Consider the following 12,191-nt stretch of genomic DNA (forward strand, 5'->3'; position numbering starts at 1 on the left):
CTAAATGTGTCCTCAATGCCAGTGGGGTTTGGAGAAGAGAGTGTGGACAGCTTAGAACAACACGCTTCCCTTTATTAAAACCAACAGAACACCCCTCAAAGTGCCTCTCCTACCGAAAGTAGGCTAGCCTTGGAAACTGCCAACCAGGAAGGTAAGGAAATAGAAATTCAAGCCAAGGGCGGCAGGACTTGGTGGTTTCTACTCCAAGTCTGAGTTCTGCTTGAGTCTCATGATGGCATTAAAATCAGTTTCAAGTTTAAACGTGAGTGACACTCTCTCACAACCAGCTCATTTGGTTGCAAAAATAACTAAACAATTTCAGAGAGGACCCTCCCCTAAAGTTCTAACTGTAATGACATGAGGCTGATGTTTTTAACAGACTCTTCAGAGAACCTCACAGGATCTACTCCTGCCATCATTGCTCAGAACACTTGGAGGTATCTTCTTCTGAATGTCCTTCAAAGCCAGTGTCCAAGTAATACACATAACCTGGTCACTCTGTATCACACAAGTAGTATTGCCAACTTGGTCAGTCAGCTGGTCCACTTGATTTCACTCTAAACAGCCATTAGCTGATGCTAAAACTACACTCACCCTCCAAAGGGAGATTTGTCACCAGTGAGTATATTCCTGAGGATGTCTCAAGGGCCTGTAGTCAGTTCCCAAAACAGAGAGTAAAGGTAGTTTTCTTGGAGAAAGATAACTAATTTGTAGGGTCCTTCACTCCCACCGGGCTGACCTGTTTCAGAGTGACCTGTGCACATCAGAGCATATCATGCTTCTAGTCTTTGCCCCTGTGTTCCCTCCGCCTCAGACGCCTTTTTCTTTGCCTGTCTACACTGGACAAACACCTGGTCCTTTAAACCCCAGCTCACTCATCAGACCCTGCAGGAAACCTTCCCTGAACATTCCCCTGTGGCCTCCTCTGAAAGAATTAATCTCCCTCCTCTGGCCTTGTCCATACATATTTCTGCTGCATGGACCACGCTTTATAATCTATTACCATGTATTGTCATCAGTGTCTACAGTTGCCTCTCTCAATGGACTGAAATGGAGTTAAACTATTTTTTAACCCCTTCAACTCAGACCTAGCATTAACTATACTCTCTGGCACACAGTAGATCCTCAGTTAATATTTGCTGAATGGGAATGTTTTAGTTCAAACAGGTTTGCTTGGGAACCACTCACATTACTTTATAGTCAGTCAGCCTTGCATGATGGATAGGATCCACTCATTCAACAGGCTTTTACTGGGCACCAGATTCATGCCAGGCATGAGCCTACGAAAGTAGTAGCAACATTTTTTTTGACTTGTCCATTGCAGTTTTTTGGTGTTTCTGTTTAGTTCTGTTTTTAATAATTTTAGAAAGTCAAGAAAGGTAAGAGTACCATTCTGTTTTTCCCACACACACATAAACAAGGAAGGTTCAAATACATCCAACACAACGCACTCTCATGTCTAAAACGACAGAGAGTGTAACTCAGCCAAGGCTCTGTCTACAAACACAGGCAACACAGGCTATCTGAAAAGCACAGGCCACCAGGATGAAAGATTGTGGAGTTAATAGTATTTCACTTAGCATAATGTCTTCAAGGTTTATCCATGTTGGAGTATGTGTCAGAATTTCCTTCCTTTTTAAGGCTTAATAATATTCCATTGCATGTATATACCACATTTTCTTTATCCATTCATATGTTAATGGACATTTGGGTTGTTTCCACTTTTTGTCTATTGTGAATAATGCTGCCATGAACATGAGTGTACAAATATCTGTTTGAGTCTCTGCTTTCAGTCGTTTTGGGTTTATACCCAGAAGTGGAATGCTGGATCATATGCTAAATCTATGTTTGAGTTTAAAAATTTAAATGTATTTTTAACTTTTGGGAGTAAGAGGAGCAAATTCATAATTTTTTACACACTGTTGAGAAAATAAAATCCACTAGTGGAAATGTCAGGTTTCACTTATTCGTAAATGATTCAAAGAAATTAAATGATCATACATTCAGAGACTTCTAGAAGTATTGGCTAAATATGTTTGAAATTAAAAAACTATCTGGCTCTCAATTACTGCCAGAAAAATGATACAAAAGTTAGCAAGGACATTTGAAATCCACAGATATTTCCAAAACCCAGTTTTATTCAACTGTCTGAACCTAACCAGTAATCCAGATTAAGAGAAGTAAACTTGATTTTCTTCCTACTCCCAACTGACTGATGTCCATCTGTTTTTTAAATCACTTGCTCCTTCAGCACTCGGCACTGACCAGGCAGACCTCAGCCACACCCAGGGAGCTAGAAGGCGCAGGAAAGATGCAGTGTGAAGGAGACTCAAAGAAGTAGCCCTGTCACAGGAAGGAAGAAGGAGCCCATGACCGCCTCCCCCAACTCACTGTCGGGACTCTGTGGTTCTCCTGGCTGGAGCGAGTGACCTTGAACAAGGTCCTCTGAGCCCTCTGAGCCCGTAGAACTGCTGGACTGATCTCATGAGATCCTGTATATGGACAGCACAGGTGGCCACAGAGCCATGTGTCCTGACGGGCCCACAGGAAAGAAGTCATTCCACACAATGGATTTTCTACCTAACCAAGGTCCAGAGACAATTTCTATTTAATAAGCTTGAACAGAAATATTTCTAGAATATACTACATACTTCTATTCCTTCTTTTTAACCTTCATTTGCTGGCCCAAGGTCACCGTGAGTGCCCATTGTTCCATCTCACGTACCATACAATGATCTTCTCAGGAGCTACTGAAGAGTCTACGTCTTAAATTCCATCTTAGTGGAAGGCCATCCAGGCCATTCTGAAGGGTAAAGCTCCTTGCTCAGGACTGTAGACATAGAAGGTGCAAGAGACAGGCTGAAATTTCGTGGAACGCCAGAAGAGAACCCAAATTCTTTTTTTTGAAGAAATCTCTGATTTTAGTCACAGAGACCTTGACTTTTTCATCACTGTATTCCCAGTGCCTAGCATGTAGTAGACACTCAGTAAGTCTTTACTGGATTCTAATCCAGTATGAAATGTAAATGTAGGGTAAAGATCCCTTAAAGGCTGATTATTTCAGCCTTTTGTAATTGGTTTCAATTACCTCAATTCAAAGCGATTCAACAAGTCCACCAATATTTATTAAGTCCCTATAACGTGCGAGGCTCTGTTGTAAATACTACAAGGGATTCAAAAATAAATGTGTTCCTGCCCTCCAGGGTATAATCTAGTAGAGGAACTAAGACATACAAAAGAAAAAAAAAAGGCTCTACAATTTATTTTTGTGATATAAATGAGGAATAAGCCAAGGTGGAGCACAAACAATGAATTTCGTCTCGCTGGGGGCGGGTTTTAGAGGTTTCATTGAAGAGATGGCAATAGAAAACGGCAGTGGGGTAAGATCCAAGTGCGTAAAGAATGGGCAAAAAGGGCTGTGCAGACAGAAAACATAGTCATAAGCAGCTTGGTGATAGAAAAATGTGGTTTTTCTGTACTATCAATTGACAGAGAGAATGATCATTGCCTTTATCAACTCTGTATCTAGTTATAATTCATATAACCTAGCAGTTACTTTGAAAACAGAAAAAACTCAAATTCCAATTAATTAAATTGTATCAAACCATCTGACCCTCTGCCTTTCATTCCAACACTTCACCAGCCTCCTGCTTCTCACATGAGGGAAACAAAACACGACATTATTTGGCATCATTTTCACCTTTCTCCAACCCAAAACATCATCTGTGACGAGTTCTTTTGGAGGAAAGTGCTCAGATGAGGTGAGGCAGACAAACCAATGCCTCCAGAGGTGCTGTGGGGGGCTGTGTCCCCATTCCCTCCGATCTGTCCAAGTTGCCCTGCATTCCCAGTGTCAGGCAGCCAGGGCCAATCATGGAAAGAACAATCACCATCCTAGCCGCCAATTACGGGACACCAGCTATGTGCAGGCTTCACCTCCAACTCTATGTGGTGTACTGTGACGTGGCCCATTTTAAAGTTGAGTAAACCAAGATCAGAGAGCTGAAGTAATTTGCCAGACGTCACACAGTCAGCTAGAGGCAAGGCTGGGATTCCCACCCAGGTATCCATGATATAAAGCCCAGGTCTTTGCCATGATGGTGCCTCACAAATCTCAAAGGCTCAGTTCTTCCCCCAACAGGAAGTGCGCACAAGTGTTCTGCTAGTCGTCGTCTCTGCATTTTTTTCTGTTCCATCAGCAACAAACTGCAAAGAAATGTAGCTGCCCACGAATCTCCCCGTCCTTGCAGCAACGCTTGTATCATTATGCCTCCTCCACATTTTTAATTGAAAAAATGCCACTATAAAACACAGCTCAGACACAAGATGTGCCCAGACTCGCATGTCTTTCCTCCCCTCAGGTCCCTTCTCCCATCTGCAATCCCACAGTTTCCTGTAATCTGACAAAAGTAATTCCAGATTCTCCTTATTAAGGTGAGTCCTCCTGAGTCCACTCCTGTTGGGTTCTAGGATGAAGTGAGCATCTCCTTATGCAATGGACTTCTGGACCATAGAAGCCCCACCTCAAAAAGACCGCCCTCCCTCTCTCAGATATACCTGAAGCTCCTATCTTTGGTAGAGGGCATAAGTTCTCATTTCAAAATTAGGAACTGGCCTGAAAATGCCGACCACATCAAGAAGGGTGAGGTCTGCTGGAAACCGATCTGGACTGACTCCCAAGTGTGGAGACTTGGGGTCTGGGGGTAACTAACAAACGGTGTGGTGTGGTCGAGTCACGCCCCTTAGCGAGTGCTGCGCCCACTGAACAGATAGAGGAGTTGGCCTCCAGTGCTCTCAAGGTCACTTGCAGGCTAAGAGTCAGTGAACCTGCAATTCCATAGCCATGGAATTCCCAAGCTCATATAAGGGGTACATTACTATTATCAGATTCTCTCCTGTGAGCATGTTCTGATAGGAGACCAATGAAAAAAGGATATGAAATGCCTGAAAGTGACTAGAAGATAAAAGACACAGAATAGGGATGTGGTCCTTTGGTCACCTTACTGTTCCACCCTGGACTATCTGATTCCCCCTCCCCACTGTCAGGCCACCTGTCCCCATTCCTACCAAAACAAATTCCATATAATCCTACACAGCCCAGTGTATACCCACTGGCCATCTTCCTCCACTTCCCCTCCCCAATGCAGACAGTCGGAGCTGAGGCTACATGGTGTTTTATGAACATACAAGCATGAATAATGAGTCCTAGAACTGCAGGGGTTTCAATAGAATATTTTCCTATGAAAGATAAATTATGATTATCATGCCCCCTTTATAGATGTAGCAACTTAGTCCTCCAGTAGATGTCTGTATTAGTTTCTTATTGCTGCTGTAACAAATTACCACAAACACAAATTTATTCTTGTACAGTTCTGGAGGTAAGAAGTCCTAAAGTCAAGAGGTGGGGAGGGCCACATTCCTTCCGGAGGCTCTAGGGGAGAATCTATTTCTTTGCCTTTTCTAGCTTCTAGAGGCTGCCTGCATTCCTCGGTTTGTGGCCCCTTCCTCCATCTTCAAAGCCAGCAGCGTAGCATCTTCCAATCTTCATCTCTTTCTCTGCTTCCATCTTCACATCACTTTCTGACTCTGACCCTCCTGCCTCCATCTTATAAGGATCCTTATGATTACATTATTCCCATCTGGATAATCCAGAATAATCTCCTCATCTCAAAATCTTTGATGTAATCACATCTGCAACGTACCCTTTGCCATGTAAAGTAACATATTCACAGGTCCCAGGAATTGGGACATGGACATATTTGGGGGGACATTACTCAGCCTATGACAACATCCATTAAATTTCAATCTGAATTTTTTTTCCAAAAATATAATCTCAATCACATTTTGAGAATCAGGATAGCCTACAATAGATTACATTTTTGTGGCTGCGGAAAGCATTTTCAAAAGAATGTTTTAAGTTTTAGGATGTTCTAAGAGATAAGAGAAAGGTAAAAATAAAAATTTTAATCAAGAAGATAAAAGGAAAGCTAGGCAAAATAATGAAAAAGTCACATAAGCTGTGGTAGATCACAGATTCCCTCATTAAAGAAATATTGAAAAACCACATGAATTCTGCTAAAAACAACTAGAAATCCTATAGTTCCAACTGACCTGATTAGACATGGACACGCAGATTCAACATTGGGCCCTGTTCCCCCCGCCGGGTGAGGACCATCTCAGGCCACCGCTGTCTGGCTCAGTTTCACTGCTGCTGAAAATCCAACGGACTCGCCAGCCCTGTGATGCCAGCTGCAAGCCACAGAGGTGCCATCTTCCCATGCAAAGTACCAGACACTTGCCCGTGCACATCCCATGAGACCATCATCCCAACACTGTGGAGAGGCCACTCAAGCACTTCCACCTCCTGTGTCAGGTCAAGAAGTCAAGAGCCTTACTCAAAGTCACACGCTTAATTACGGGTAGAGGCTGAACCTGCCCAAAATATACACTTTCCCCCAGGAGCCTTCAAACACATTCACATTCACAGGATCTTCAACAATAAATAAACCTTCAATGAACCTTGCTGGTCCTGCTAAGATCCTTCCTTTAACTCAGATAGACTCTTCTCCACAATTCCCTACAGTTCTCATTCCAAATCTTTCCTATCCCTCTCCAGCTCCTTCCTACTTTCTCTCAAATTTAACTTAAAAATTCTATCTGAAGGCACTCAGTTTTCTTCTTCTCTATCCACTGACTCCTCCTCCTTAAAAAATAAGCCTATCACCTGAATAAGATGATTATGAGAGTCTGAGCCATTAAAGGTTAAAACCGGAGGCTTGGGAGTCAGACGGCCTGGGTCTTCCAGCTGGCTTCTCCTCACTAGCTGTGTGACCTTGGGGCAGTGACTTAACCTCTCTGTGCCTCAGTGTCCTCATCTGGAAATGAGAATCATAACAGCAAGGGCCTGGCAGAGCAGTCGTGAGAACTGAATGAGAGGGATGCAGGGCGCACAGTGGGGCTCCTGAGCCTGCACTCTTAACAACTCAACATGTCAAATGGAGTCATCCTTGGGGCGTCCCTTTCCTTCCTCTCTCTTGTCAAGGGCCTCACTTCCCTTTAGGCCCGGCTGTTGGGCAGGCCCTCTCTGGTCCCCTCAGTGTTCCCTCTGCTCCAGCACACTCTGACATAGGGACCAGACCAACCTTTCTGGAGCTTAGGCTGCATCACTTTCAAACTCAGCTCCTCCAACTTCCTGCCCACTAAAGTCCCACCTCTTGGCCTGGCCCCCTTGGCCCTGACCTAACCAACCCTTCAACCCTGCCTTCTGACGTGCCCACCTCTCACCCTCCACACTGGTCAAGCCAAACAGCCTCCAAGGCCCAGCACACACCAAACTTCCACATCCCAGGATTCTTTCCAGTCTGCCCTTTCGTCATAGACCACAATCTTTCCCATCCTTCAAGGTCCAACTCAAGCGCCTCCCTCTGTGGAAGCCTTCTCTGACCAGCACACCACCCCCCTCCAGGACATTATCGCTCCTTCCTCTGAACTCCTGTAGTTTCTTTTATGTAGTGTTTTTGGCATTTAATAAATTAAATTCATATAGATTAATTGTGGTGATGGAGATTTTCTATACATTGACAATATCAGTGTCAATATCCTGGTTGTGATATTGTCTACAGGTTTGTAAGATGTTACCCTTGGGGGAAACTGGGTAAAGGGTATAGGGGAACTTTCTATAGCACTTCTTACAATTGCATGTGAATCTCACAATAAGAAGTTTAATTTTAAAAATTACTATGGGGGCCGGCCCGGTGGCACAGGCGGTTAAGTGCGCGCGCTCCGCTGCGGCGGCCCGGGGTTCGCTGGTTCGGATCCCCGGCGCGCACCCGACGCACCGCTTGGCAAGCCATGCTGTGGCGGCGTCCCATATAAAGTGGAGGAAGATGGGCACGGATGTTAGTCCAGGGCCAGTCTTCCTCAGCAAAAAAAGAGGAGGATTGGCAGATGTTAGCACAGGGCTGATCGCCTCACCAAAAAAAAAAAAATTACTACGGATTAAAAATTTATTCAGCACCCACCTTTACCACACACTGTACGAGACATCTACCTAACTACATAAGCCCCAGTCCTTCCCTGAACTCCAGATGTGATTATCCAATGGCTGAATCTCCACCTGGATCTCAGAGGTAATACACCCAATACTGAGCTCCTGGGTTTTCCCTCCTCTAAATAAATCTCCTCTCCATCCTTCTGGTTGATTAGGCCAAAAATCTTGAGGTCATCTCTGACTCCTCTCTTTCTCTTATGCTCCACATCCACCCCGTCAGCAAACCTTGATAAATCCACCTTCAAAAGAGATCCAGAATCAGACTACTCCTCCCCACCTCCACGGCTACCACCCTGGTCCCCCGCCCCCATCATCTCTCATCTAGATTAATACAATAGCCTCCACCCCACCTCTGACACTCCCAACCCCCTTATCCTGTTTCTTTTACGCGCTATACGTCACCACTAAGTAACATAATACGTCTCCTGCCACAAGGGCAAAGCTCCACGAGGGCTGGGATTCTTCTGCTTGGTTCACTGCTGCATCCTGGAGCTTAGAACAGTGTCGAAACACGACAGGCACTCAGTAAATATTTGTTGAACGAATGATATTATGCCTTTGATATTAAAAAAAACTCTGAGGTCAATATTACTGTCTCATTTTTACAAGTGGGGAAAATGAAGTTCAGAGAAGGTCAACGAGCTTTGCAAAGCCTGAGGGCCAGAGGTCCCCTATTCTGAGAGCCACGTTCCATCCACCCTGCTCTACCTGGAATTAGTCTCTTGGGTGGGCCCTTAAGGGTAGGATCCGTGTCTGACGGATCATTTTGATTTTCATCATTTGGACTTAGTGCCTGGATATGGCATGGATACAACGAATACCTGCAGAGTGAATGCAACTTTTCATTTATTTATTGAAATGTAATTAATAACTTCAGTTACTATTTCTCATGTATGCATTAGCTCTATGTAACTGGTACCTAAGTTCTCACAACTTTCTTCTGTGAGGCAAAGTGTGACTCCGAGATAATGATCCCCATTTTGCTGGGAGACAAACTGAGGCTCAGCTCCTCTTTGAGGCTCCGCCCACTGTGCTGCACTGCCTGACAGCAAACTAGACCAACCAAAGCCCAGAATTCACAGGAAGCTTCTCAGCCTTCTCAGTGACATGCTGTCTTTCCCGCCCAGTGCACTGCAGAATCTCACTATGAGGTTTTCCTTATTGGGTTTCTTAGCCTGGCAATGGACAATTTTATAGCTGCCTTCTCTACAAACACTCTGTGGGGGTTTTTTTTGTTTGTTTTGGGGGGTGTTTTTTTTTGCTTAGAATTGGCTCAGGACTGGATCACATGTGGGAAGAATGCAAAGACATGATTGTGAGAGGGTACTTGATTTGTCTCTGCCTGGTAATCTGTTAAGGCCATGAAGGTACAATGTGATATATGAGTCCCCTGCCCTGGGTCTATTGTCTACCGTCCCCACTCATCAACCTCTCAAGTCACCTGTAGCCATCTCGAGCACACACACACTGAGTCACTTTCTCTATGAAGACAAATGCGTTTTGCCATGAGTGGGCAATGCTTTAGAACCAAAAAACATATTGTAATCAAAAGCTATCATCAGAGGCTCAGAGGAAAACACTTTCCTTCCACAGGTTTTTTTGCAGAGGGGACAGAGTCTATTTCTGAGCTCACAGTGGTGACATGTGCCACAAGTCAAGCTGAAGCCATTAGCACCTACTTTGACATCTTATCTCACTTAATAAATATTCTTTAAAGAGAGATATACCGAACAGACGGGTAAATTTCAAGATTTAACAATCTGTGGGGACATTACTAGTGTCGTATTAAATAGCAGGCTTTATCGCCTCTATACTTCAAGAAAGACACTCTATGTTGAAGAATTCTTGCCTTAATCATTGGCAAATCTGGCCCTGGTCACCCCTAGAAGATGAGGAAATATACCGTAGGCCCTTTAAACCTAGATATTACCCTTCTCCCCAGGATCCCCATCTGTGCAACCTCTCTCCTGCAGCAGAACCAGCATTTCTTTCTGAGATTCAAAGAAAGGGAAGGAGAACACCAGAGTGGGATAAGAGAGGAGAGCAACTCTGTGGGGTGACTATGATGATGATGATGATGAATGACAGTGAAACAGCCTAGTATATGTACCTGGCACAAAATAAATACTCAACAACTATGGACCCCTCTCCCTTGATATCCCCACATGCCCAGCCCAAAAACATCAGCAAAATGTTGTTGAACTGTAAGTTCATCCAACCATGATGGCATGTCAGGGGTGGAAGGGTCCCTGTGGTCTGAGCAGTTCCAGAGGTTCTATGGAGGAGGCTCACGGACAAGCCTGGAATCAGGGCTCTCAGCATCCCTGCCCCCTACACACACACACACACACACACACACACACACACACACACTACCTTGAAAAGATGACCAAATTCCATATTCACAAATAAGACTTAGTTTTGTTCTTTTACTTTAAAGCATTCTTCACACTTTCTAGTTTGATTCAATCAAATCCTTTTTAATCGGCCAGGCAGGAGAAAGAGAAAAGAAATTCAGAATTTCCCTCCACTCTTACTCCTTCCCCCTGGCCTGCCAAGCAATAAAACTAACACTTAGCCCCTGCAGAGCACTTTGCCATGTGCCGGGCATCATGCTACATGCTTTTCCCATGAGGTGGGTACTAATATTACTCCATTTTATAGATGAGGACACTGAGATGTGTGAGTGTTTAAAACTTGCCCAAGGGCGCAGAGATGATAAACGACAGACCCAGGATTTGAATCAAGTTCAGTCTCACTCCAGAATCCCTGGAATTCATCACTGCAGGCCAGAACTCAGGCTCCTTATCCTTGGCCTGGCAGTTGCCTGGGGCAGTCTTAATTATAGGCAGGTGACCTCTGATGTAACACAGTCTCCTTGTAGGTCTATTTAGCAGGGAAAACTACAGTGTATTTCTATGATACCCTGAAAAAGAGATTTGTGTGGCCAAGATCCAGAGTGAACTTTGAAAATCTAAGACAGCTAATGGGTGCAGGCAAGTTTCTAACTCAAACTAACAGTTTGAAAGAGAGGGGCACTGTCAATCAAAAAAGCAAATTAATTGAGCACAAATAGGTGACCTCTTGTGTTAACTCAAAGAGTTCTTCCTTATGATAGAGGATTTTGGCTTTGAGAACATGAAGGATATCTAGGAGACTACACATGGCAACTGTATAGCACAGTTAAAGGATATGAAGAGGCTTAGCTGGAGAAGTGGTGCCTCTCAACCCCCCATCACCAACAACCACCTGTGATCAAAGGAACGCGCGGCCGCTGGGCCTCCGGGTTGGGTCTTTGGCCCTCTTTCCTTTACCCATCACTCCAACATAACGAAGATTCCAAAATCTCTATCTCCCAGCTAAATAATTGGAGCCTCAAAATTTGATATTCAAGGGCCCACTGGCCACCTCCAGTGGGATGATCTTGCATTCTCATCATCTTCTTCCCACCCTGTTCGACTCCTGTGTCCCTGGTCTCAGTGACTGGCAGCACCTGCACCTAACTAGTTACCTAGTGAGTAGCCGTGCACCTAACTCCTCTTCCTCCTCACTCATGCCACATGCACACATCATGACTTGTTACGGTGGAGACAGTACAACATGGTAGTTAATGAAGGGCCTAGGCTTTGGTGTCAGAGAAAGCTGTGTATGAATCTGAGTCCAGCAATTATTAGTAGTGCACCTTGGGCAAGTAACGTAATCACTTTCACACTAATTTCCAGACATCAGTGCTGCCCAGAGTTACTGTAAGCATTAAATTGGATAACATAAACACAGCCAAGTGTCCATATTTATAACTTCCCCAGCCCACTTCTCTCCAAGTCACTGCCACTTGCTAAGTTTAGGCCCTCACCATTTCTCCCCTGACTATGGGACTTGGCTCCTGGTTGTGCCCCGGCCTCTAGACCCACTCCCCTCAAATCCATTCTCCACACCACATCCAGTGCAATCTTTGTAAAGACAATAGGACCTCACCAGCATGTATCAATACACCTTGTCCAGTCTTCGCACAGAAAGTCAAACAAACAGAAACCTTTATATAGTGATGGGTGTAAGAAAGGTCCAGTTCACAAGGTGTAGGTGAGCAATTAGTATTACCCTTTTGTTGAACCCCTTTAAGAATATAACAAAAGTTGTAGAT

At 44.4% G+C, this 12,191-nt stretch overlaps 1 protein-coding gene across 4 annotated transcripts in view; it reads right to left on the minus strand.

Annotated features, from left to right (window-relative positions):
* Positions 1-12,191, minus strand: part of CALN1 (calneuron 1) — a 398,390-nt gene that overhangs the window by 331,548 nt on the left and 54,651 nt on the right. The gene's annotated exons all lie outside the window — the stretch shown is intronic.

Source organism: Diceros bicornis, chromosome 26 (genome assembly GCF_020826845.1).
Source record: "Diceros bicornis minor isolate mBicDic1 chromosome 26, mDicBic1.mat.cur, whole genome shotgun sequence".
Lineage (NCBI taxonomy): Eukaryota > Metazoa > Chordata > Mammalia > Perissodactyla > Rhinocerotidae > Diceros > Diceros bicornis.